This window comes from Lissotriton helveticus, chromosome 11 (genome assembly GCF_964261635.1).
Source record: "Lissotriton helveticus chromosome 11, aLisHel1.1, whole genome shotgun sequence".
Lineage (NCBI taxonomy): Eukaryota > Metazoa > Chordata > Amphibia > Caudata > Salamandridae > Lissotriton > Lissotriton helveticus.
Window position 1 is genome coordinate 1,150,897,459 of NC_136072.1, and position 26,970 is coordinate 1,150,924,428.

Sequence of the window (26,970 nt, forward strand, 5' to 3'; positions counted from 1 at the left end):
CTGTTACACCTCTTTTCACCCTTATCTTTCGCGACTGCTACGCGTCACGCCTATTGCTCTTCCCACTGCTACGCCTATTGCGATGTAATGCTATGTGTTTGCGTTATGTATATATGCTCATGTACTGTTATTAAAAAGTTATTCCTTCCTAGCCTTCTTGTCCAGATCCTGGCAGCGCTGCCAGGGCTTGCCATCCTATTCCTGTGCAGGTTGTCCTGTCCCTGTCTTTATGCTGTATTAAACCTGCAAAAACTCCTACTACCTCGAATCTTGACTCTTATTTATTAAGCTATCTGTTATTCATTTATGCATTCAAAAAGAGAGGTATTATTTATTTATTTACCACATAATGGCGCCCGAACAGGGACTTGCCCTTTCCCCACGCGTCGGTGAAGCCACGCCGACCCCCTGACCCTCTGCAGTCGTGACGGAACTCTTCTGCGCACCGGCAGATATTTCTGCTTCAAGTATCCCTCAGGCCCACGGAGGAGACGGAGGAGGCGGTCCAGCATCCAGACGAGACGGTGGAGGAACGCGGCGAGTCCCGACCAGAGCCCAAGCCGAGAGTCCAAGGTCCGAGGTATCCGGAGGCCCACCCGTAACAGAAGTCCGAAGTTCGTCCGTCCGGCGTCCAAGCAGTCCCGTCCAGTCTGAGGCTTTCCGTTCTTACTGCCCGGTGAGTACCATTACTGGGGTAGTATCTAGACAGGGTCAATTTAATTGACTCTGGTCCGTGGGTTGGTGGTACACAAGCCCACAAACGAAGTGTCCACTCCGGTGGATACGGGTCCTGACGTGTCTCTGTATGAGACCGGTAAGTTTCGTACTGTTTCAGCAGTGCATCTAGTTTCTGTTCTAGTCAGTTCTGTTCTCGAGAAAATTCATGTATTCTGTTTTCCGTATTCCAGGTAGTATTCTGTTCGAACTGTTATTCTGAATGTTCTTCATGTATCTTGATGTCGTGGAATGAGTGTGAAGTAGTTATCGTGTTTATTGTGTATCGTATTGTGTCCAGATTATAGTTCAGTCATGCCGCTCTTTTCAAAACTGCGTCAGTTGAGAACTAGAAAAGGTCTGCTAGAAGCAGCAGTTCCTGTCCCGCCTAGGGACAGTCCAGGTCATTTTATGTATCAGAAGCATGGCATAAGCGCCATATTGTATCTAGATTTATGGGTCGAGTATACCAAACAGTTAGAGGAAAAGTATAGATGGCCTGTGTCAGGCACATGGGATGCCGAGTGCATCATGAGAGTAGAAGAAGCATTATGGAAAAAGAAAGCCAGACAGTCACAGAAAGATGCCATCGAGTTATGGCGCAAAGAATCTCATAAAAGAACCGAAAAAGAAATCAGAAAGTCAGAATTAAGTAGAGAATCCTTGGAACGAGCCCAAGAAAGGGAATTAATCGAGATTGGTGAACGAGTTAAAACCGAACAGTCAGACAGACAGAGGCATGCTCTTATTAAGGGTATGTATCCTCTTCTTGCCGAGGGCCGGCCAAAAGCGACCCCGGAGGCATCCAGTAACTTTCCGCCACCATTAGTTCCGACCAAGCTACGTCACAAACAGACCGCAGCTGATATTTTCATTTCGTCCTATTTGGACGACACAGTCCCAGAATACGCAAATCCTGTTCGCGCTCCGCCAGTCCCTGTAAATCAGGCACTCCCCGTTTCTCCAGACACCGGGGTACCCCTTGCAGTACCTGTTACGGTCCCCCCGGTCCAGCCCGCCATACCAGTTCAGCCCGCATTTCAATTTCCTGCCACACTAGTACGAAGAGGATCAGTCGACGATTCTAGTTTAGGGGCCGCAGGAGGAGGTCCTCCTCAGACCCCGCTGCCACATAAGCGTTTAACGTCAGCCGAATTACATGCACAAGCGTCACAGCGTACGCCCAGACATCAGTCTGTAGCAGAAATAAGAAAAGCCCTTAATGAATGCGGCTATGATCCAGTCCCAGGCGAGGATAATATGGTTTTATATTCATTACGTGTAAGAAAGGTGGCCGAGTATCTAGTCACCCTACCGAATATGAAAGAAGATCTAGACAGAATATATCGTTTCATCCGTACAGGGGATGATCCAGAAAGCATTGGCGAAGTCATGTCTCAAAGGAAAGCCGAGATCCAGCTCATGATACTAAAGTTTTTGATTAATTGTTTAATAAGAGAACAAGATTACCCGTCCAAAGATCAAGCCGAAATGAGAACCCTGACAAAGTGGAGTGATAATATAGCCGAGGGTAAGCACAAGACCATCAGTGCTATGGAAAGTATGTACAAGAAAATCCGTAAAGAAATAATAAAGTTACACGAACAGCGTAAAGCAGCACAAGTAAGCGAGAAAGAAAGTAACTCTGATACTGAAGAGGTAGACGACGAGAATCCCGCCAGAATAGCGTATGTAGGAAAATCTAGATTTCCAGATCGCCATTTACGCCTAGAACACAAGTCAACTTTCCATCATCTATCACCAGAACAAGGTTCTCTAGAACAAGTGTTTCAAGCTACCGATCACATTCTGAAATCACGAATCGGTTATAGTGAGTTAAGTACTATGCATGAACAAGAACTAGCCCGATCAGCAGTCCGATGGACTACTGATTCTACCACTTTTCCAGACGAAATAGTGGCACAAATGTTTCTGAAAATGCCCCCAGCCGAGCAACGACTGGCGGGTATGTATATGATTCAGCACCTCATTACATTGTATGAGGGTCAGCACTCTGATCCAGGCCCGTTACATGATATCCTGAACGAGTTACTCCAGTATAGATGGAAAGGTTTAGGTACCGATTTAATTAGTGTCATTCTAGAACAGCGTCACAAATATAGAACGTTTTTGAACCCGCATTTTGTTCATGTCTCACCCCCAGAAAATAAACCATTTTACATAGAGAGACAGAATCCGTTACGAGAAGTCCACCCAGTTAGAGGAACGGGTGGCGAACTAGAACGAGTGTTTGTTTACACCCCGATCACAAAGATGGAACTCTTAGAGATGAAAAAATTAATCCCCTGTCATGATAAAGATCCAGCAGGGTTCCATCGAGAATTAAAAGACATGCTCCGTATGGGAGAATACACGTATCCAGATATAATTAAAATGTTAAAGGTTCTGCTGCCCGCAGGGGTGTATGAAAAGCTCAAGGAAAAAGAATGGGAGGTGGGAGAGAAAAAGATCGATTGGGCAGTCCTAGAAGCTGAAGATAAGGCGCGAGTACCAGGTACCGGTCTTGGAGCGAAATGTAAAGAATTACCTGAATTATTGATTCAAGTTTTACCCAGATTGTTAACAACGAAAAAGGAAGACTGGGATGCAATCTCAGCCTGTAAACAGAAACAAGACGAAGACATTAGTGATTTTTATTCTAGATTTGAGAAATGTTTTAGCATCAACAGTGGCCTCAAGACAAGTAGTGAGTCATACCCTCACCTTTTTGTTACTAAATTAGTCGAGAATTCAAGTCAACAAATTAAGAATCGAGTTTTGAAAGTCGAAAGTACCTGGCAAGCTAATACCCCGTCCCAGATGTTACAGATGCTCCAATACCACCAGAATAGAATTAGAGAAGAGCAAGAACACGAGAGAAAATGTATGAAAGACACGAAAATGAAAGTACTAGTTGCACAATCTGTTCCTCAAGACAGTCAGAAGAGGGGTCCGAATCAAGCCAGTCATCCTGCAGCTCCCGTTAAAGGGAACTGCAATTATTGTAAACAGCCAGGTCATTTTATAAACGAGTGTGCAGTTCTGAAACACAACATAGCTACTGGTAAGACTAAAGAAAGACCACGTCCGCCTAGACAAGAACAAGTTTCACAGATTCCTCAGCCACAGAATGCACCACAGACAGTTACAGCACCGCAGCCCATCGCTGCAACACAGCACGTTACACAGCAGATGTACCAGTATGCACAGTCTGAGTATCCAGAATATCAGCCATATTCATGAAACAGCCTAGAGAGGGAGGTAGGCTTGCCTCTCATCGAGATACCTGTAGATCAAGAAGGTCCCTATGTTCACAGTCAAGTATTAGGGAAAGACAGAAAGTTTTTGATTGATACAGGGGCAAGTAGGACCACAATTAGCCACGCCGAAGTTCCAGGGGCTCCGCTCTCAGGCTCAAGAAATGTTTCCCTTGGATTTTCAGGAAAACCCATTGTAAATGAAATATCAAAGCCAGTTACTCTATTGTCCCGTACTACTGACCTGTTACTTACTAAGTCATGTCCAGAGAATCTATTAGGTATTAAAACACTGAAAGAGTTAGGTGCAGTTATATGCTGTTCCCCAGAGGGAATACGATTGTTCCTGCGTGACTTTAAGGGTCACTATGTATTACGAGATTTTGATCCCAGATTGTCCAATGTTCCGCAGCATCTATGGGCGCAAGGTCCAACTGATGTTGGTTATATGCAAATCACACCCCATCGTGTGACTCTCAAGCCAGGTATAGTGTTACCACGAATCAGACAGTACAGATTGCCACCTGAGGCTGTAGCAGCCTTATCCAAAATTATTGACGAGCTCATCGCTCAAGGAGTGGTTGTAGAAACTGACTCCAATATATGCAATTCTCCGATCATTCCTGTTATGAAACGTACTGATCCAAATGCACCCCCAGTATATCGATTAGTGATTGACCTACGAGAGCTTAATAAATGTATTATTCCCCAGTACCCAGTTGTCCCAGATATCTCTTCCCTATTGGCAGCCATTGATTCAGAAGCCTCATTTTTTACAGTCATAGACCTCAAGAACGCATTTTTTAGTGTCCCCATTCATCCAGACAGCCAGTTTCTTTTCGGATTCTGTTTAAATGGAAGGAGCTATATGTTCACACGAGCTCCTCAAGGTTTCACAGAAAGTCCTAGTATTTACAGTCAAGCACTTAAGAGACAACTGGACAACATTCACATGCCAACTGACACTGCCCTGCTCCAGTATGTCGATGATCTATTGATCACAGCCCGTTCTGAACGTGCTTGCGAGCGAGCGTCACTAACGGTTCTGTATTTCCTAGCCGAGATGGGGCACAAGGTGTCCCCTTCGAAGCTTCAATTCTGTGTCCAGCAAGTGGTCTACTTAGGACACTTACTGTCCAAGAGGGGTAGGCAGTTGACACCTGACCGTATCCAGTTAATAGCGAGTCTTCCTCAGCCCAAGACCCAGAAGGAGGTACGTGCTTTTATCGGCCTCACTTCTTACTGCCGACAATGGATTCCTCAGTATGCATTTCTAGCTAAGCCACTGATACAGTTAACGACACAGGAGACAGCCGTATCGACTGTCCTCCCTTGGACATCTGAACATACACTCAGTTTCAATGAGTTAAAGAAAGCCCTATGTCAAGCTCCAGTTCTAGCTACACCAAACTACAGTAAGCCTTTTACACTTTTCGTCACAGAACGTGAAGGTACAGCATTATCTGTTCTCACACAAGATCAAGCAGGACAATACAAGCCATGTGCCTATTTTTCGAGCACATTAGATCCTGTAGCCCAGGCTCTCCCTGCGTGCCTCAAGTCAGTTGCAGCCACAGCACTAGCTATCAGACAAAGTGATTCCATAGTATTAGGACACTCCCTGACAGTACAAGTTCCACACTCCGTGGAAGTTCTTTTAAACCGAACACAGACTCAGCACTTGACAATTGCACGTTTAACAGGTTATGAATTGACACTGTTCCAGCCACACATAGAAATCAGACGCTGCAACATCCTGAACCCTGCTACACTGTTACCATCAGTTACTTTAAGTCCGGACACACACGACTGTGTGGAAGTAGTTAATATTACGACAAAGCCAAGACAAGATCTGACAGATATTCCGTTACCAGATCCCGACCTGACACTTTATGTGGATGGTTCATGTATGAGAACAAGTACAGGAGAACTAGTCGCCGCGTATGCAGTGACTACCGACACCGAAGTTATTAAGACACACCGTATTGACACCCTGTCCGCTCAAGCAGCAGAGCTAGTTGCTCTGACACAAGCCTGCATACACGCTAAGAACCGGAAAGTTAATGTTTACACAGATTCACGCTACGCATTTGGAGTCGTACACGACTTTGGAGTGCTCTGGCAGGAGAGAGGTTTCATGACTTCTCATGGAACCAAGATTCAGCATGGTCTCCTTATTCAAGCTCTGTTAGATGCCATACATTTACCGACATCCATTGCTATCATGAAATGCAAAGCACACACGAAAGTTACTGACATTATTTCCCAGGGTAACGATCTAGCAGATCGCACAGCCAAGCTTACAGCACAGACTCCAGACATTCCAGTTAACATGACACACACTCCAGATCCGACTACATGTATGACAGTTAAGGACCCTACTCAAGATGTCATAGATATCCAGTTACATGCTACTCCCGAAGAAATCAAGAAATGGTCCGAACAAGGAGGGGTCCAGACAGATCAAGGATGGTTAACGAAAGGAAAAGCCATTTGGTTTCTCCCCGACTCTATGGTTCAAGTCATTATCAATACCGCACATAGTCCAGCACATTTAGGAGAAAAAGCTATGTTAGACAGTATCCAGAACATTTGGTTCAACAAGCATCTACGAGCTGCAGCCAAGCAGAAAGTCCGTACCTGTATGATATGTTGTCAGTTTAATCCAGGTAAAAGTGTCCCGGTGGAACAAGGTGGATTCCAACCTCCTGACCACCCTTTTGAAGTCCTCCAGATGGATTATATTCAGATGGAGCGATGTCGAGGTTTCAAGTATGTCCTTGTAGTTGTATGCGCTTTGTCCAGGTGGACAGAAGCATATCCAGTCCCAGATTACACAGCCGCGACCACTGCCAAGCAGTTGGTTCGTGAGTTCTTCCCCCGTTATGGACTCCCTAGGGTCGTATATTCTGATAACGGCCAGCCATTCTCCTCAGAGTTAATGAAGCATGTTTCCCTTTTGTTAGGGTACCAGTGGAAGTTCCATTGTGTACGCCATCCTGAAGCAGCAGGTCTCGTAGAGAGACATAACCAGACCCTGAAAATTCGCATCGCCAAAGTATGTAAGGAGAAAGGTGTGGACTGGCTAGTAGCTCTGCCAGTCGCTTTGTTCTATATGCGCATGGTCGCACATTCCAGATCAGGTCTGTCCCCGTATGAGGTCGTTTTCGGCCGCCCCCCTAACATGTGGGGTACACCCAGACCCCGAAGTATTACCGATGTTTCAAGTAATATGCTGACAGATTACCTAGCTTCCTTGATGTCTGCCCTCAACTCTTGTCGTTCACAGGTTGCCGCCGCATTTCCAGACAATACCGAGGTGGCACCGCATGAAATCGTTCCAGGATCCATGGTCCTGGTGCGAAATTTTGACCGCTCAAGTCCGCTGGAGCCTCGCTGGAAGGAGCCCCGACAGGTCCTCCTCGCCACACGTACAGCCGTGAAGTTGGAGGGACGCAAAGGCTGGGTGCATCTTTCACATATAAAGAAGTTTTATGGACTGAAACCGGTCTCAAAGAACATTTCCCAGGATTCAAAGGATTACCAAAGTACTATTCTTAAGGACTGTCCCGCAAAGAACAATGATACTGCACCCTCCCCGTTAGAGAAAACTCCGCAGCAGGAGTATAAGTTGAAACTCCGGTCTAGTAAAATAAGTCAGCCAGTTTGATTGTCTAAGTCCTCCCCTAGGTGAAACGGTTAGACTGTTTCTGACATGTATAAAATAGACCCCCATGGTGAGAGAGTTAGTCAAAACTCAATCCGATGTATCGTTTTTCTAAGTTTCATATTATTTCTCAGTATTATGATTTACTGCACCAGTTATGCATTTTACCTGTATTTTCCAGTTTCTCATGTAAATGCTGCAATCTGCTTTAATACTCTACGCTGGTTGCAGAAGATCCTATGGATGCTGCCTGAGTCTACTCGTCGAACTGTTGTCCAGGCTCTTGTAATGTCCCGTATTGACTACGGCAATCTGCTCTATCTGGGAGCTGATAGAGCTACAATGAATATACTCCAGGTTGTGCAGAACTCAGCTGCCCGCCTTCTGTGCAATGTTCCACGCAGAATGTCTGCAACACAAGCCCTATGTGACCTTCATTGGTTAAAAATTGCTGACCGTGTAGCTTTTAAAACTTTGTGCCTTATGTTTAAAATCCGTCAGGGTTCCGCTCCCACATACTTGCACAATCTTGTCCGGCTATACCAGCCAAATCGTCCCCTTAGGTCATCAAATCAAGCCAATTTTGTAATTCCTAGAATTCGCTTGACAAAAATGGGAGGCCGCTCTTTTGCCCATTTGGGGCCGAAGATGTGGAATGCTCTTCCGTTGACGCTCAAAACGGAGACCAATCTCCTGGCTTTTCGCAAAAAGCTAAAAACTTTTCTGTTTTAGTTGGTCAAATGCTTCTGCTTTTCCTGTTTCAGCAATTACCTATCTTTCTTCTTTAGGCTGTCCCTGGCGCCGGGAAACCCTTTATGGGTAGCTGTGCGCAATATAAATTCAATAAAATAAAATAAATAAATAGAGCATACGTTTAGTGATCTGCCTCCTCATGAACTCTCTTACCGCCTCGCTATGCGAAATAATTCTTTCATCCGCATGTTACATTATTCACACCAGACCAGCAATGCCACTAATTGTTGGGTGTGTGGTCGACTCCCCCCTTTTCAGACACCGAAGGGAGTTCTGCCACTCTTTCCTTATCCTTTTTCACATAATGGTTCGTGTGGAGCATGGTCCACGTTAACGTCATCCTCAACAGATATGTCTTTTCTTAACAGTACGTGTTTTCCAGACAAGCAAGGTCTCCCCCACAGAACCGGGTTAGATCTAGAAAATGAAGTGTATAATTTAGGTAATTATTCTTCGAATTTCATGGTCCTGAATGTTCAGTCTGATACTACTCCAGACTTACCTGCAATTTCAGTACTACCAGTCAAAGGCGAATTATGTGTCCGAAATAATGGTTCTACACACGTAGGACATAGTGATTGTACTACTATTGTCAAGTATAGTGACAGTAGGAAATCTATTTTCAAAGCTTCACGTCATTCTTATTTTATTTGTGGTCAGACCGCATATGTTCGTCTGCCCCTCGATTGGGAGGGAACCTGTTACATTGCCTTCCTACTGCCACCGGTTTTTCTAGCCCCACCCGACTACCATAGGAATTCCCACCTAGTACATACTAGACACAAGAGAAACCTCCCGATTGTCGATTATACTGAAACTGCTCTAGAACAATATATAGATATCAATAAAGGTGTCTTCCCTTATTTAGGTACAGTTGTGAATAGTAAACTGATACGTAGGTTAACCAGAACCCTTGAAGCAGTAGTAATTGAGACTACTTCTGCTCTAAGTAATTTAACCGAAGAACAATCCTTTATGAGAATTGTCGTGCTCCAGAATCGTCTCGTCCTTGACGTCATATTGGCCGATAGGGGCGGGGCCTGTAGAGTCATCGGATCTAGTTGCTGCATTTTCATTCCAAATAACGCGCCGTCTGTTTATTCAGCTATAACCAGACTTCATAAAATTGCCCATCTGTTACACCAAAATCCAGGCACCTGGACATGGTCCGGTTGGTTCTGGAATATAATTTCCGCCTGGGGATGGAAAGTCTTGTCCTTTCTAGGTATTGCAGTAGCGATCATATTTAGCTGCTGCCTCTGTATACAATGTGGCCCTGCGATTTGCGGCATTTGTGCTACCTCTTGTATTCCTAGTCCCAAGCCCCGTTCTAAATCCCGTTCCAAGAAAATTCGAGACGAACAAATGATACTGTATGAAATGATAGATGGTATCATGAATATTGATGTTTCCTGATGGAAACGTAGTGACAAGGAGGGAATGTGGAAAAGTAAATTTTGCTATGTTCTGTGTCCCTACGTGTCATCCATCATATGTTATCTGTGCATGATTAATATGCATATGTTATTCCCCATGTTCGATTAAAGACGCAATTATAGTTGTGTCCACCTTTAGTATGTCAGTTTCCAGTTCTCGTGAATACTACGAATATCAGGCCTATGTAAAGCTACGTTGCCACGTTTCTCAGTGTGCACGTTATTTCATTGTAAAATCTCCGTTTCTAGGCCTCAAAAGGGCCTGGACACCAGATTCAGCTCCTGTCTCCTGAAGCCTCGCTGAGGAGCGATACAGCCCCCACCTGTATCCTCGACCCTTCACTTACTTCCTGCCTTACAGTGCCCGGTTCAGCCTGGCTCTGCTTCTGAGTCTGCCAAGAGTATGTTATGATTCGAGTTATCAGTACAGCCCTCCTTCTCTGCATTCCTAAAGCTACTGAATCGCATCAATAGTTTCCGTCATTGTCTAGCCTCTACGTCTCCATGTAAGAAAAATACTGCATTTAATGATCATTTAATATTCTTCATCACGCACTACATGTAGAATAATGCATGCTCCAGTCTTAGAGTCTGTTCGCCTTTACCCCGATAACTTTTGGATTCCATCAACATGTTCTCTCTAAACATCAGATACTAGATACTGCTTAGGTACATGTCGCCCTGACTCTCCAGACTTCAGTCTCTGCTCCTAGCACAGAGTTCATAGCCCCCAGCTTCTCCTAGTAACACGTCATTGCCAGTTTGCGCGCACCATCAGGTTAGAGGTCCCGGCTCCTTAGGTAGCCCCCTCCATGGTTTCCACCCCATTCATGACATATTCTGTTACGTTTGCATCACATGTCTATGTATACGCCCTGTTACACCTCTTTTCACCCTTATCTTTCGCGACTGCTACGCGTCACGCCTATTGCTCTTCCCACTGCTACGCCTATTGCGATGTAATGCTATGTGTTTGCGTTATGTATATATGCTCATGTACTGTTATTAAAAAGTTATTCCTTCCTAGCCTTCTTGTCCAGATCCTGGCAGCGCTGCCAGGGCTTGCCATCCTATTCCTGTGCAGGTTGTCCTGTCCCTGTCTTTATGCTGTATTAAACCTGCAAAAACTCCTACTACCTCGAATCTTGACTCTTATTTATTGAGCTATCTGTTATTCATTTATGCATTCAAAAAGAGAGGTATTATTTATTTATTTACCACACTATCGTAATTGGGCAGGTGGGACCACCGACTCATTGTCAAACGGGCACCTGCCCCCGGCGTTGACGGTTGTACGCTCATCCGACTGCCATTTTAATGAGGTCCTAAATTTGGATTAAGAACATGTGTACGGATATAAAGAAAAAATGGCAATAGATGCAGGTAAACATGTAGGCGTTAGTAAACCACATTAAAAGAGAAGTTTTGACAATTGAGTTTGTTTTGCTGTTTGTTAGGAGTTATTTTATGCCAGATATCCTAAGGTTTCCCAAGACATCCCAAGGAGTTGGTGTGAGTAGTAGGTGGTGCTTGGATTAAAGTGGGTGTTTAGGTAACCAAAGTGTTTAGTATGTTTAATTATGTGAATCAGAATCACTGTGTTCAAAGTTTATGCTGTATCAGCGACTGCTCTCAGCTTCGAGCCTGTCTTCTGTATTTTGTAGTTTGGTTGTCGGTGTATCGGTTTGACTTTCGTGTGACTCTTAGCTCTTGTTTGCTCCTAGGCCCTGTGATCTGGTGTGTACTGGACTTTGCATAAAGATTTAACCATCCAATTCTACCAGGATAAGTTCGTCTTCTAGAAAGGTATGTGTGCATTTGTTTTTAATTTGTATTGTGTGATAAATTTGTGTTGTGTGAGCAGACCTTCATAGTGACCTTCAAACAGTTTATGCAGAGCCCGGCTTGAACTAAAACATGTTATTGGTCCCTCCTCGCCCCCTCAACTTCCCAGTGATAGGCCGGATGATGTTTTCTCAACCATCAATGTGAGGGTGAAGGTTCCTGCAGTGTGTGCAGCACTTCCTGACATCTTGCATTTTTATTTGTTTTTTTGTCCAATGTTTTTTCTAGTTCCCTCATTTGTGAGACTACTTAGGGGCACTTGTTTTGCACCCTATGTTCACCCCATTCCTGTTGGAAGGTGAATCCTGGCCACTCACAGGCTTTATTTTATTTTATTTTTTATTTGATGAGTTTTATAAAGCTCTGGCTAGACCCGGAGGTATCAGAGCGCTTTACATGAGGTATTACAAAATTACGTCAGTTACAAGTTACATCAGTTGTTAGAAAAACTTTACAAGAGCATAGAAAACGAGATAAGTGAAGTGTGGAGGGGAAGGGGGTAAGAGTAAAGGGGTAGGGGGGAGATACGATGGAGAGACGAAAGAAAGTCTGCCCAAAGTCCGGCTGGGTAGGTGACGGTTGAGGGGGAAGTCCAAAACCCATCTCCTCTCTAGCTATCAGGTAGCTCCACCGGACATCAGCCAAATAGCTAGGTCTCAACGGGAAAACATTTCAAGAACATAGAGGACGAAATAAATGGAGCGTAGAGGGGTAATGGGGTAGGGTAAAGGAGTAGGAGGGATAATATGACGGAGAGACAAAGGAAAATCTGCCCAACGTCAGCTGGGTAGGTGACGGCCGATGGGGGAAGTCCACAGCCCACCCCTGGGAGAAGTTCCTGGTAGCTCTTTCTCTCACCCTCTCTCTCTCTGAAACCCCAAGTACTATTTAAGTATGTTCCCAATCAGATTTAGTATGAAACATTTTGTTTAAACTGGCATTTTCACCTAACTACAGTGTCACTTAAATCTTTATTTTTTCAGTTAATTTCTGAGGCTCTTTTCCAGTACAAACTAAGATATTACCACCATACTTAACTATAATGTGAATTCAACATTTGTTTTTTAGTGAATTTCTAGGGTTTAACGTAGAGAAATATTTTCTTACCGTGCGTTAGGCCAACTCCCCGCTGTGCATGGCCAAAGCATGGCGACCAACTCCCCTACCTCTGTTGCAGCCAACCCCCTGCCGTGCGCAACCTTTGGCAGTGTGTAGCGTGAGATTGACCTTTAGGCCTGACCTGTGGCCAGTCTCTGTGCACAACCCCCATGGACAACCAACCCCCTGCTGCCTTTGGTCGCTCGCTGTGGGGTTGGCCGCAGGGCTACCCACATGTCCGCAGCACCCCATCGCAGACACTCAGGCTCCGCCTCCTTTTTATTTCTGATCCCGCATGAGTCTCGGCCACATCCTGTTTGACAGGTCTGCTGGGTTTACAAATAACATTTGGGGTGCGCTTCAAAGAAGGGAAACAGAATGCCAAAACACTTTGTGTGTATCCATTGTCTTCTTGGTAAAATCCGAATTTTACAAGACTTTGGTCTTGGAGTTTGCTGGGGTACAGGGACTGCATAACACTGAATTTTAGTGTTAGATGTGGGAGGACACCAGGGTTAACATGGTAGGGTGCGACTCTCTAAATGTCTCTCCTTAGGCTCTGGGGGGCTTTAGAAGTGTACTCCTGTAGTGGATTGGTACCTAAAGGACTAAATCGCGCTTTGTGTCATATTGCGCCTAGGTCTTGTTCTACTGCAGCCCTTGACTATCATTGCCACATTGTGCTTTTTGGAGCTATTTTTTGTAATTAATTTATCCATTTGTTTGGGATTTTTTCTTGTATTGCATTTTGACTTTGTTACTGTTTTGGAGCTGCATAAATACTTCACACGTTGCCTCTAAGTTCAGCTGCCTTCTCTGTGCCTCAACTAACAGGGTGTTGAGCTTAGGTTAATTTAGTAACTTTGAGGGTACACGCAGACCGGAACTGTGGTCATTACCCGAGGTGGGTACCTACCCCCCCCCAACTAATACCCCAGTTTCTTACACTGACCAACTCCAATTCATGCAGACTGAATAAAATGAACCAAAAAACATCCACAAACGTACTTTGCCTCCTGTACCGTAGACCTTTCAAATCTTTCCATTAGTGCAGAATGACGACTCAGCCACTGCTTGTGGCTATCACCCACAGCACAGCAAAACCAAAGGGGACGATGGACGGAGTGTTGAACAATGCAAGCACTCACCCCCAGTCAACTGATCTGGGTTGAATCCATCATCATTCTTTAGCTCACTTCGCCACCCCAGTTCAGACACAGCTATATATACAGCTGAATCTGACTGGGCTCACCTCTGAGGCGGAAAGCCGGAGGCTAGCGTGCCTTTTTAAAGTGTGCATTTTCGGAAATCTTGTTTTGCATTCTTATTTAATTTGGGAAAGTTTTTAACATTAGTAGCCTCACCGCAGCCTCACTGCCGATTACATCTCATCTCCCAGCACAGCAGACTATGTGTTGACGCTGTAGGAGAGAGTGCTGATAGCCGCCATACTGGACGGAGAAAAGGGTTGCGGTCCAGTTGCTGGCCGCATCCCACCCTCTTCAACACTGGATATAAGGACGACGTCATCTCGTCCACGCAGCGGGCGGGCGCAGCGGGCGCGCCAAAGGGGCGCCGAAGGTGGGCCAAAGGCAAGCCCGTCTGCGCCCATCCGCGCCAAGGAAGCGCCCAGCGCCAGTTACGCTGCCTGTTTTGGCCTCTTAGAGACTGATCAACAACTATCTGGTCCCCCTTGCTCGAGAGAGATGCTCATACAGTTAGGTAAGCTCCACGCATACAAAGGAACATTCAGATTGTTACATACGGCCCACCCACGAGCAGACTTTCTTGTTGACAGTCTTTTGAAATGTGGGCTTCTGAATGTGAGGTCCCTGCCAAAGCATAGTATAGAGATCCAGTTGATGATTGAGACACACAAATTGGATATCCTCTTCATGACTGAAACGTGGACTCACTCTGACTGTCTGGTTGATCCTGGCTGTGCTTGCCCTCCTGGGTTTAAATTTTTACATCTCCCTAGGCCTAATGGGAGGGGTGGAGGGGTAGGAGTTATTTTTAATGCAACTTGCAGAATTAATATTATTGACCTAGACCCGGTTGAGGGACCGGAACTGTTGGGACTATCTATCCGGACCCACTCCGGGACTACCTTTACTGGTGTGCTATGTTATAGACCGCCAGGGGCTTTTAGCACGCAGCAGCAACAAGCGCTATTAGCTACCCTGACTAATATCGCAGCTTCACACCATAAGCTGGTTATTTTGGGGGATTTCAACCTCTGGCGCAATGGCTCCCTTGATTTGGGTCTTCTTAACCTACTTCAGTCTTGTGAAAGCTTTGGCCTTTCTCAACAGGCTATGGGAGCTACTCATAAGGCGGCAAACCTCTTAGATCTGGTGTTCGCGGCTCCTGACCTGTTGGCCATGGGGGAAACCCTGCCCATGGATTGGACAGATCACTCCCTCGTCAAATTTTTTGTAAATATTAAGGGCGCTCACACCAGGGCTCCTGTGACTACTAAGTCATTTCGGTGCAGAGACTGGAGGGCTCTTGCACGATTGAAATCCTCAGAGGGGGTGTTTAACGTGAGAAAGTTTTTTGGCTTGGATAAGCAAGTTGAGGAAAATTACGCCTCACTTTGCTCGGGGATCGCGACTGTGTTGGATGCTCATGCTCCCCTAAAAACACGTAGTTGCAAGGGGAATGTTTCTGCCCCCTGGTTCAATGACACGCTGAAAAACTTGAAACAAGGCTGTAAACAAGCAGAAAGAAGGTGGAGGCGGGAATATGAGGAAGCATCTAGGGAGTTATGGAAAAGCAAAGTCTCGGAATATAAGAGTCTGATTAAGAAATCTAAGGCAGACTATTATTCCTCCTTGATTTGTAATGCTACTAATAGCTCTAGGAGCATTTTTAATATATTAAACAGCTTTACTAATCCTGAATGCTCCAAGAACGCAATTGTCCCGTCTCAAGAACTCTGTGAGAACCTTGCCAAATTCTTTAAAGAGAAAATTGAGCAAATTATTGAGGATTTGGTGGTTTCTCCTGAGACTGGTTCCCTTCATGACACCAGACTTGGGTCGCCGGTGGACAAGACTGTTGAGCCAGCCTGGGTGCTGGAGGAACCATTATTTGAGTTCCCACTCTTCACGGAAGACGCATTCAGTGGGCTGGCCAGGGGGAATCTCCTCCGGTTCTCCTTTGGACCCTGTGCCACACAAAATTTGGAAGGAGTATGAAGAGGAATTATTTCCTACACTCCGCCTAATTTGCAATCAATTTCTTGCCACTGGTATTGTTCCAGCCCAGTGGAAACGGGCGGTGATATTTCCCCTGTTGAAAAAGCCCTCTTTAGACCCGGACTGTTCCAAAAATTACAGACCCATTTCCCTGTTGCCTTTTCCAGACAATATTGTCGAGCGTCTGGTTAGTGCTACTCTCTCCAAACACCTGGAACAGCATCATTTATTAGAGGATGATCAATTTGGTTTCCGGCCAGCTCATGGGACCGAAACGGCCTTGGTCACCGCCATGGATGAGCTTCAGAGGCGTGCAGACAGGAGGCAGGCAGCGTTTCTGATCCTGCTAGATATGTCTGCCACCTTTGACACGGTCAACCATAAGATCTTGTTGAACCGGTTATTTGAGGCTGGGGTGAGAGGTAGCGCTTTGATGTGGTTTCGATCATTCTTGCAGGATAGGCAGCAGGCGGTGTCTTTGCCCCCCTTTCAATCGGCCTTTACTCAGGTACCTCATGGGGTCCCTCAGGGCTCAGCAATTAGTCCCATACTTTTTAATTTGTATCTTAGACCTTTGATCTCGCTTATTAAAACCTATAACATCAAGATTGTAAACTATGCTGACGATACGCAGATGATCCTCTCCTTTGAGGGAGAGGAATCAACACCTGTGGAGGTTTTCCACAATTGTCTGCGGGATACGTCGCGGTGGCTAATGGATAACTCCCTTCAGTTTAATGCTGGTAAGACGGAGGTGCTTTTCAGCGCCGGGAATAAGATCTCCCGCCCGTTTCCAGAAAACTTCTGGCCTCCTGAAACAGCGACTAAAGTACGGCCTGTGGATTCAGTCCGTAACTTAGGGGTCATGCTAGATCAAAGGCTTAGTATGGAGACTCATGTAAAAAAAACGACGCCTGATGCTTTGCATCCTACACTCCCTGAGGAAAGTCTTGCCACTCTTACCATCTCAGGCACGTGTTCAAGTGGTAAGGTGTACAATCCTCAGTAGGCTGGACTACTGCAATGCCCTTCTGCTGGGGTCCCCTGAGTTTCTGTTGGATAGGCACCAAAGGATGCAATTAGCGGCCGCTAGGCTGGCCCTGGGGCTTCCTAGAAGAGCACATGGGCCGACCACCCTTGCGAAATTGCATTGGCTACCTTTGAGACAGAGGATACAATTCAAGGCCCTCTGCCTGGTTTTCAGGGCTCTCCATTGAACCGGCCCTGTTTCCCTGCAATCGAAATTCGTTTGGTACACTCCAACCAGGCTGCTTCGATCATCAATGGCCAGGTTGGTGAAGGTACCTAGCTTTAGGAAGGTTAGAGCAGGGGGCAGATCCTTTGAGGTGGCTGCTGCTAAACTCTGGAATCTGCTCCCGCTCGAGATTAGGCAAATCACGGAACTTCTTCCGTTTAGGAGAAGGATCAAAACTTGGCTGTTTCCTAAGGTAACTCTTTGAAGGGTCACGCCCCACCCGATACTTGTCTGCCCTTTTGGGCCAGTTAGCGCCAGGATGCCTGCAAGGTGACAGTGCGCTTTATACGTTTTTTAAATTAAATAATAAATAAATATATGCAAATCAGTTTGACCCTGTGCCTCATGGGAACAGTCCAGCCCGAACTGCCAAGCCATTTCTTCCCTGGACCGGAAACAAGCATCCTGGGACCTGTTTCTGGCTAATCAGCCGTCATCAGCTAGGCTAGCTTGAATCCCACAGTCTGGGCATACCCTGCCAACTTAGGGCGAACACATGCAACTGCATGCAAAAGATTACTGTGGTTTCCCCACTTGGCATACTATGGGGTACTCTCCCACAAAACCTCTAGTGACAGTGTACTGCTCTTTCCTCAGTTCGTTCTCTCTCTCTCTCTCTCTCTCTCTCTCTCTCTCTCTCTCTCTCTCTCTCTCACACACACACACGTACTACACTTGTATCTCTACCAACAAGGTGCTACTCTTTCCCACATCCGTGACACACTTAGACACGCACAACCAGCATGCATCTACACAACAGGAGGAGGCAGATGTGTACTACACCCTCTTTTCCACACAGCTAGATACACTGCATCATCTAAATATATGGAGTAAAAATTAAGCGCTCAGCTGTATCGCCAAAACAAACTACAGGTGGATAATTGGAACTTCCCACCCTTCCTTGCAGTGCTAAGCATTCAGCACACCACAACTATTAACACAAACTGCAATTCCCAGACAACAAAAGCCAACTTTTAGAGAAACTTACTAACCTCACGCGTGCATTATCCATAAGATGTACATGGCACATGTCAGTAAGCAAGAATCATCAGCCAAACTGTTCCTCGGCCTAATGAACTTAACAGTTAATGGGAAACAAGTCACATTCTCAACAGGGGTACATAGAATAATACGAACTACATGAGTGGTAGTTAACTCAGCTGATTAATTAGCTGAAAGCCTTATTTTCAATTGGACAGATGCCATGCAGGTGATGCTTTGACTTCCCATGGCTCCAGAATCCCTTGAAACATTTCTGTTTTAGTGTCCTTGGAGATAGTCCTACTTCTCTTTCTAAATGAACCAAGAACCTTGGGTAGTCGTTTCCAGACCTGTCCCAATCAAACATCAGCTTGCTACCCTCCTTCATGATGTCAAAGTCTACATAACTTGCGACTCCACTCCGATACCCCGGTCTAGACTCAAAGACATGGGTGAGGCTCTCTCACGACCAAGTTCTACTGCTCTGCTCCACAAACACCAGGCCCTCTTCTTCCAGCTCCAATTGACTTACACCAGGGAGAAAGTCCCCATTTACCTGACACTGCACTTTGCCATAAGGCCGCTATCCATCGCCTTGAGCACAACTCCAGTAGTAGCCGTGCATTCTCCTTTGATCACTTTGCGTTGGGATCCATGAACTTTGAGGAATGCCTCCAAGCAGACCTCTTAGAGGCTGCCCTCTGTCCTCCTCAAAATCGGCCATGTCTCATACCCTCCCCAGGGATCTTGCTCGTCATGCGCCGCACTTGAATTCACTGGTACTGATGTGCAAATCCTGCCGTGCACTACCACCAACCACACACAGGGCCTTCCAATGGCATGGACCAGCCTGTGCCCCAGTTACCTTGATTGGAAAGCACTCGCCACACTCACAACGCTTCTCATGTGACCAGCACCATCGGGCGAATAAGCCTGAAGCTCCGTGGGTCATTTCAGAGTTCAGGATTTCCCACTTTCTCTACAACACTGTCTCGAATGCTGTCCCAATAACACTGTCTCCACAGCATTGCTCTTAAACAGAGCCATACACACCTCAGCTGGCTCCTTGTCCTTGGCAGACTTCGCCCACCCTGCTCGCCGGCCTCTTTCTGCCCAGCGGCATGAGCTGACATCACTTGCCAGGGGATTTGAGGGTGGGCAGCTCCAAACTAGTACTCCATGGTCACAAGGCCATCTTCCTTGTCACAGCAGGTCTGCTCACCTACCAGAAATGGCTCCCTAGTGCCACCGTAGTCTTGCTGCTCATACAAGAGTCAGGACCTAGTCAAGTAAGAGGCCAGGTCTTTATTTCACGTTAGCCACACCTCCATACCCCCTGGGTCTTGAGACCCTCACGGGTGAGTACCGCGCTTCACAATTCCCTTATTAATTGATTGATTGATTGAGGTTACCAACAGCAGGTAGGTCCTATCAGGACCCCTCCTCCCCTCCCCTGTCCCTGTCTCCCAGCTTCAACTCTACACCCACAGTATACAACATCATTCGCTCTCAGCATTCCAGACCCAGCTGAGACATACAGGGAAGGGGACACACAGGAAACTGTATTATATTTTAGCTACTAATCTGAGTAAAGTATACAAGGGATTGATGACTTTAAAACAACTATTCTAGGTGTATCTATGTAGCTATGTTTTGGGTCTTGTGAAGCAGTTTGCCTCCTCATCAGCCTGACGGCTTTGTTTCAGTATATCAGGAAGTGACGTCAGACATTTTGTACCCTTGATCATCACCCAGTTCTTTAGACTTGAGTACATTTCAGTTTTTTCTCTGCTGCAATTTTCTGATAACAAATCACCTCTGTTTCTTCCTCTGTGGTGTGTCTCTACCTTCATTTCACTCACATGACCTTGTTGTCACATCTGACGTCATGAAATGCCTTTAGTATCTACAAGTTGTACACAATAGCCTTGCGAGATTTGCATTGGCTGCCGATCCACCAGCGAATTCAATTCAAAGCTCTATGCACTGTCTTCAGGGCAGCTCATGGAATGGGCCCTAAGAACCTGCATATAAAATTCAGCTGGTATTCTCCAACTAGAGACCTTCGTTCTGCTTCTGCATTTCTGATGAATGTAGTCAGGTTCAGGCGGTCCAGAACAGGTGGCAGATCCTTCTCTGCCGTTGCTTCTCGGCTATGGAACACTCTCCCTTTGGATCTTCGTCAGGTCCAAAGTCTTATGGATTTCAGGAAAAAGTTGAAAACGTTTTTATTCCCTAGGCTGGAGTAATTTCTCCTTTTGATATTCTCTCTTTTTCTCCCTTTCTGTATCACACCTCGGCTGCCCCTATTAACTTCTGGTTGGGACTCTCTCATTTCTAAGTGCCAGTATACCCGTCAGGTGAAAGAGCGCTATATAAGCACCTCATTTAATTTAATTTTGTGTATTCCACAGTGAGCAGGGCTGCGTGCTTGTGTGGGACACACATGGCGTGTTCCCTGCAGGACCCCGGCACAGTCGCCGAGTCTGATTATTTTTTGTTCTTGTTCACCATCCCTGTGTCTTCTGCTCTTCCAAGGAGCCTGCCACACTCTTGTGCTGTAGCTCATAGAAGCGGGGTGCTCGTCCGTGATCCGTAATGGTCGTGGTTGGACTGACTACAGCCTCACTCAGTTATACTGCCACAGATGGCATCTGTGCCCGGTAACTTCCACTCTCTTGTTGGCATTATCCCACCAATCAGGCGTCTCCAAGCACTCAGGACACTTGGCATGCTGTACCCACCCACTGTCCTTTCCCAGCCCCAGTGCCCATGTGCTCACAAGTGCTTCAGTGCACACTGACCAGGCTCCTCTCAGCAAAGCGCCTTGTTGCTGTGCTCTGTAGCGCTACACTCCTTTCTGGAGCAAGGTTGTGCACAACGAACAGAATAAAAACGAAACCGAAATAAAATGTTTTTTGGGGTATAGGGTAATTACAGGCTGCCGCACTTTTTAGGTTACAGAAAAGGGGATGGTGATGAACAGAGTGTCTGAATTAAGCAGACCACTCTTACCCAGTCCAAAGATCAGGGCTTGATCCATCACCGTTATTTATCTCACTGCCCCATCCCAGCTCAGAACCTGGCTATATGCAAATCAGTCTGTCCCTGGCCCAGTGCATCATGGGAACAGGGCAGACCAAACTACCAAGCCAATTCTTCACCAGAAAGGAGACAAGCTACCGGGGACCGGTTTCTGGCATTTCAGCCTCTTCGGCCCGGCTTGCTTGAATCCTGATGGAGCAGTGAGAAAGGGACTCATGTCTGAGTATACCCTGCCACACCTATAGTGGCCAAAAACGATACAGAAAAGGGGATGGTGATGAACAGAGTGTCTGAATTAAGCAGACCACTCTTACCCAGTCCAAAGATCAGGGCTTGATCCATCACCGTTATTTATCTCACTGCCCCATCCCAGCTCAGAACCTGGCTATATGCAAATCAGTCTGTCCCTGGCCCAGTGCATCATGGGAACAGGGCAGACCAAACTACCAAGCCAATTCTTCACCAGAAAGGAGACAAGCTACCGGGGACCGGTTTCTGGCATTTCAGCCTCTTCGGCCCGGCTTGCTTGAATCCTGATGGAGCAGTGAGAAAGGGACTCATGTCTGAGTATACCCTGCCACACCTATAGTGGCCAAAAACGATACAGAAAAGGGGATGGTGATGAACAGAGTGTCTGAATTAAGCAGACCACTCTTACCCAGTCCAAAGATCAGGGCTTGATCCATCACCGTTATTTATCTCACTGCCCCATCCCAGCTCAGAACCTGGCTATATGCAAATCAGTCTGTCCCTGGCCCAGTGCATCATGGGAACAGGGCAGACCAAACTACCAAGCCAATTCTTCACCAGAAAGGAGACAAGCTACCGGGGACCGGTTTCTGGCATTTCAGCCTCTTCGGCCCGGCTTGCTTGAATCCTGATGGAGCAGTGAGAAAGGGACTCATGTCTGAGTATACCCTGCCACACCTATAGTGGCCAAAAACGATACAGAAAAGGGGATGGTGATGAACAGAGTGTCTGAATTAAGCAGACCACTCTTACCCAGTCCAAAGATCAGGGCTTGATCCATCACCGTTATTTATCTCACTGCCCCATCCCAGCTCAGAACCTGGCTATATGCAAATCAGTCTGTCCCTGGCCCAGTGCATCATGGGAACAGGGCAGACCAAACTACCAAGCCAATTCTTCACCAGAAAGGAGACAAGCTACCGGGGACCGGTTTCTGGCATTTCAGCCTCTTCGGCCCGGCTTGCTTGAATCCTGATGGAGCAGTGAGAAAGGGACTCATGTCTGAGTATACCCTGCCACACCTATAGTGGCCAAAAACGATACAGAAAAGGGGATGGTGATGAACAGAGTGTCTGAATTAAGCAGACCACTCTTACCCAGTCCAAAGATCAGGGCTTGATCCATCACCGTTATTTATCTCACTGCCCCATCCCAGCTCAGAACCTGGCTATATGCAAATCAGTCTGTCCCTGGCCCAGTGCATCATGGGAACAGGGCAGACCAAACTACCAAGCCAATTCTTCACCAGAAAGGAGACAAGCTACCGGGGACCGGTTTCTGGCATTTCAGCCTCTTCGGCCCAGCTTGCTTGAATCCTGATGGAGCAGTGAGAAAGGGACTCATGTCTGAGTATACCCTGCCACACCTATAGTGGCCAAAAACGATACAGAAAAGGGGATGGTGATGAACAGAGTGTCTGAATTAAGCAGACCACTCTTACCCAGTCCAAAGATCAGGGCTTGATCCATCACCGTTATTTATCTCACTGCCCCATCCCAGCTCAGAACCTGGCTATATGCAAATCAGTCTGTCCCTGGCCCAGTGCATCATGGGAACAGGGCAGACCAAACTACCAAGCCAATTCTTCACCAGAAAGGAGACAAGCTACCGGGGACCGGTTTCTGGCATTTCAGCCTCTTCGGCCCGGCTTGCTTGAATCCTGATGGAGCAGTGAGAAAGGGACTCATGTCTGAGTATACCCTGCCACACCTATAGTGGCCAAAAACGATACAGAAAAGGGGATGGTGATGAACAGAGTGTCTGAATTAAGCAGACCACTCTTACCCAGTCCAAAGATCAGGGCTTGATCCATCACCGTTATTTATCTCACTGCCCCATCCCAGCTCAGAACCTGGCTATATGCAAATCAGTCTGTCCCTGGCCCAGTGCATCATGGGAACAGGGCAGACCAAACTACCAAGCCAATTCTTCACCAGAAAGGAGACAAGCTACCGGGGACCGGTTTCTGGCATTTCAGCCTCTTCGGCCCGGCTTGCTTGAATCCTGATGGAGCAGTGAGAAAGGGACTCATGTCTGAGTATACCCTGCCACACGGTGATGGATCAAGCCCTGATCTTTTGACTGGGTAGGAGTGTTCTGCTTAATTCAGATACTCTGTCCATCACCACCCCCCTTTTGAATCGTTTTGGCCACCACAAGTGTGGAAGGGTATGCTCAGATGTGAGTCCCTTGCTCACTGCACCATCAGGATTCAAGCAAGCCGGGCCGAAGACGGCTGTAATGCCAGAAACCGGTCCCCGGAAGCTTGTTTCCTTTCCAGTAAAGAATTGGCTTGGTAGTTTGGTCTGCCCTGTTCCCATGATGCACTGGGCCAGGGTCAGACTAATTTGCATGTAGCCAGGTTCTGAGCTGGGATGGTGCAGTGAGCTAAAAAAACGGTGATGGATCAAGCCCTGATCTTTTGACTGGGTAGGAGTGTTCTGCTTAATTCAGATACTCTGTCCATCACCACCCCCCTTTTGAATCGTTTTGGCCACCACAAGTGTGGAAGGGTATGCTCAGATGTGAGTCCCTTGCTCACTGCACCATCAGGATTCAAGCAAGCCGGGCCGAAGACGGCTGTAATGCCAGAAACCGGTCCCCGGAAGCTTGTTTCCTTTCCAGTAAAGAATTGGCTTGGTAGTTTGGTCTGCCCTGTTCCCATGATGCACTGGGCCAGGGTCAGACTAATTTGCATGTAGCCAGGTTCTGAGCTGGGATGGTGCAGTGAGCTAAAAAAACGGTGATGGATCAAGCCCTGATCTTTTGACTGGGTAGGAGTGTTCTGCTTAATTCAGATACTCTGTCCATCACCACCCCCCTTTTGAATCGTTTTGGCCACCACAAGTGTGGAAGGGTATGCTCAGATGTGAGTCCCTTGCTCACTGCACCATCAGGATTCAAGCAAGCCGGGCCGAAGACGGCTGTAATGCCAGAAACCGGTCCCCGGAAGCTTGTTTCCTTTCCAGTAAAGAATTGGCTTGGTAGTTTGGTCTGCCCTGTTCCCATGATGCACTGGGCCAGGGTCAGACTAATTTGCATGTAGCCAGGTTCTGAGCTGGGATGGTGCAGTGAGCTAAAAAAAAAAACGGTGATGGATCAAGCCCTGATCTTTTGACTGGGTAGGAGTGTTCTGCTTAATTCAGATACTCTGTCCATCACCACCCCCCTTTTGAATCGTTTTGGCCACCACAAGTGTGGAAGGGTATGCTCAGATGTGAGTCCCTTGCTCACTGCACCATCAGGATTCAAGCAAGCCGGGCCGAAGACGGCTGTAATGCCAGAAACCGGTCCCCGGAAGCTTGTTTCCTTTCCAGTAAAGAATTGGCTTGGTAGTTTGGTCTGCCCTGTTCCCATGATGCACTGGGCCAGGGTCAGACTAATTTGCATGTAGCCAGGTTCTGAGCTGGGATGGTGCAGTGAGCTAAAAAAACGGTGATGGATCAAGCCCTGATCTTTTGACTGGGTAGGAGTGTTCTGCTTAATTCAGATACTCTGTCCATCACCACCCCCCTTTTGAATCGTTTTGGCCACCACAAGTGTGGAAGGGTATGCTCAGATGTGAGTCCCTTGCTCACTGCACCATCAGGATTCAAGCAAGCCGGGCCGAAGACGGCTGTAATGCCAGAAACCGGTCCCCGGAAGCTTGTTTCCTTTCCAGTAAAGAATTGGCTTGGTAGTTTGGTCTGCCCTGTTCCCATGATGCACTGGGCCAGGGTCAGACTAATTTGCATGTAGCCAGGTTCTGAGCTGGGATGGTGCAGTGAGCTAAAAAAACGGTGATGGATCAAGCCCTGATCTTTTGACTGGGTAGGAGTGTTCTGCTTAATTCAGATACTCTGTCCATCACCACCCCCCCTTTTGAAGCACTTTTTAGGTTGACATTCAAAGAAGGGCACAATTCACAATGCGGTAATTTTGAATCTGGAAATACTGATACGTGGTAACGGTAAAGACGGGGCTAGACTGGGGACCCAAAAGCAGGCCCAGCAAAAATGATCAAACCAGCCCTGCCCCAGTGGTCGAAGTGCATCAGAAAAAGTATGGGAACTGTGATGCTGCATGCACAGGGGGCGGGGTCAGTGAGCAAGGGGATGGGGTCAAAGGTGTCGCAAAATAAATGAAATGTTAAGTACGGTTTTTTGGGGGTCATTCGGTAGCTACATATAGATTACTGTGCACCTTAAATATAAAATACATTGTAAAGGTTTTTACTCGGTGGGAAATGCATTGTAGTACATTATGAAACCCCTGTTAGTTAATGCACTGCAGAGGTCTGTGTGTAACCAGAGAGCCACATAGTTAAATCTTGATTGGTCCAGTAGAAAATAGTGACTTGTATATTGTTACTGCTACGAGGTCACAGCCTGTGACAGAAAGCACTGTGAATATGTAAGTAATTAATTACTCTTAGTCTAAATAGACTGCTTTAATGTACGGAAAAAGGTTTAAGATAAAAGTATTCTTCCAAAATATAGATTTTACTAGTATGCAAACTGTACGTAATGCATATTGTTTAACATAACTGTCCCTTCAACACCTTGTCAGTGGTAGTAAGGGATAAATAAATACAATTAAAAGCATGCACTTCACAGCTCAGTTGTTAACTCTCTCCACTGCCACTCAAAAAGAATAACTCTTTGCCATCGCAAAGCTTGGAGTGATTCGATCAATTAAAGCCAGTACCTACTCTCAAGCATCCTTTGCATTTGCATATTACCCTTTACATTTGCAGATGAACCGGTTGTACATTTACATTTCTTTCTGGCAAGTAGGCACCCTGACAGGAAGGCTCGTTTAGCTGTCTTCCCGCTTCAGTTTCACAGCACAGGAGACTCACTGAATGACACTTCAGCTGAAGCTTTTCACCTATCGGAATTAACTGTCCCGGAACTGTTGCCTTTTCACAAAACAGTAGGGTAACGTTATTTCATAAATAAAACAGTATGGGCACATCGTGCCCCTTCGATCCCGCTCCCTTTGTCTCATAGAGCAATCTTTCTTCCATCCATTCTCTCTTTCTGATCATTTTCTTTCTATCTTTACCCTCCCTCTTTTTTTAGTCTCTCTCGAAGCCTACCTGCACCATATGCAATTAACCTCGAGGAGCTGTGTAAGGTGGTAGGGGACCAGGAGTGGCCCTGAGCTTACAAAACTGGCCTCAAAGGGCTGTAATACCAGAAACCGGTCCTCGGAAGCTTGTTTCCGGTCCAGGGAAGGCATGGCTTGGCAGTTCGGGCTGGACTGTTCCCATGAGGCACAGGGTCAGACTGATTTGCATATGGCCATGTCTGAACTGGGGTGGCAGAGTGGGCTAAAGAACGGTGATGGATTAAACCCAGATCTTTTGACTGGGTGTGAGTGTTTGATTGGTTCTGATGCTCCGTCCATCACCACCCCCTTTTGTACCGCTCAAAGGGCTTCAGGCCATGGGGAAATTCCCAGTGGAATGAAAGTCCACTCCAGC

The 26,970-nt window shown here is 46.6% G+C and overlaps 1 protein-coding gene across 4 annotated transcripts in view; it reads left to right on the plus strand.

The window, feature by feature from the left end:
• The window catches only part of GNB1L (G protein subunit beta 1 like), a 501,997-nt gene that overhangs the window by 89,236 nt on the left and 385,791 nt on the right, over window positions 1-26,970 (plus strand). For all 4 annotated transcript variants that reach the window (XM_078667934.1, XM_078667935.1, XM_078667937.1 and 1 more), the window contains one exon: window positions 11,552-11,633. The gene's annotated coding sequence lies outside the window, so the exon portion shown is untranslated. The remainder of the gene's footprint in view (window positions 1-11,551; window positions 11,634-26,970) is intronic.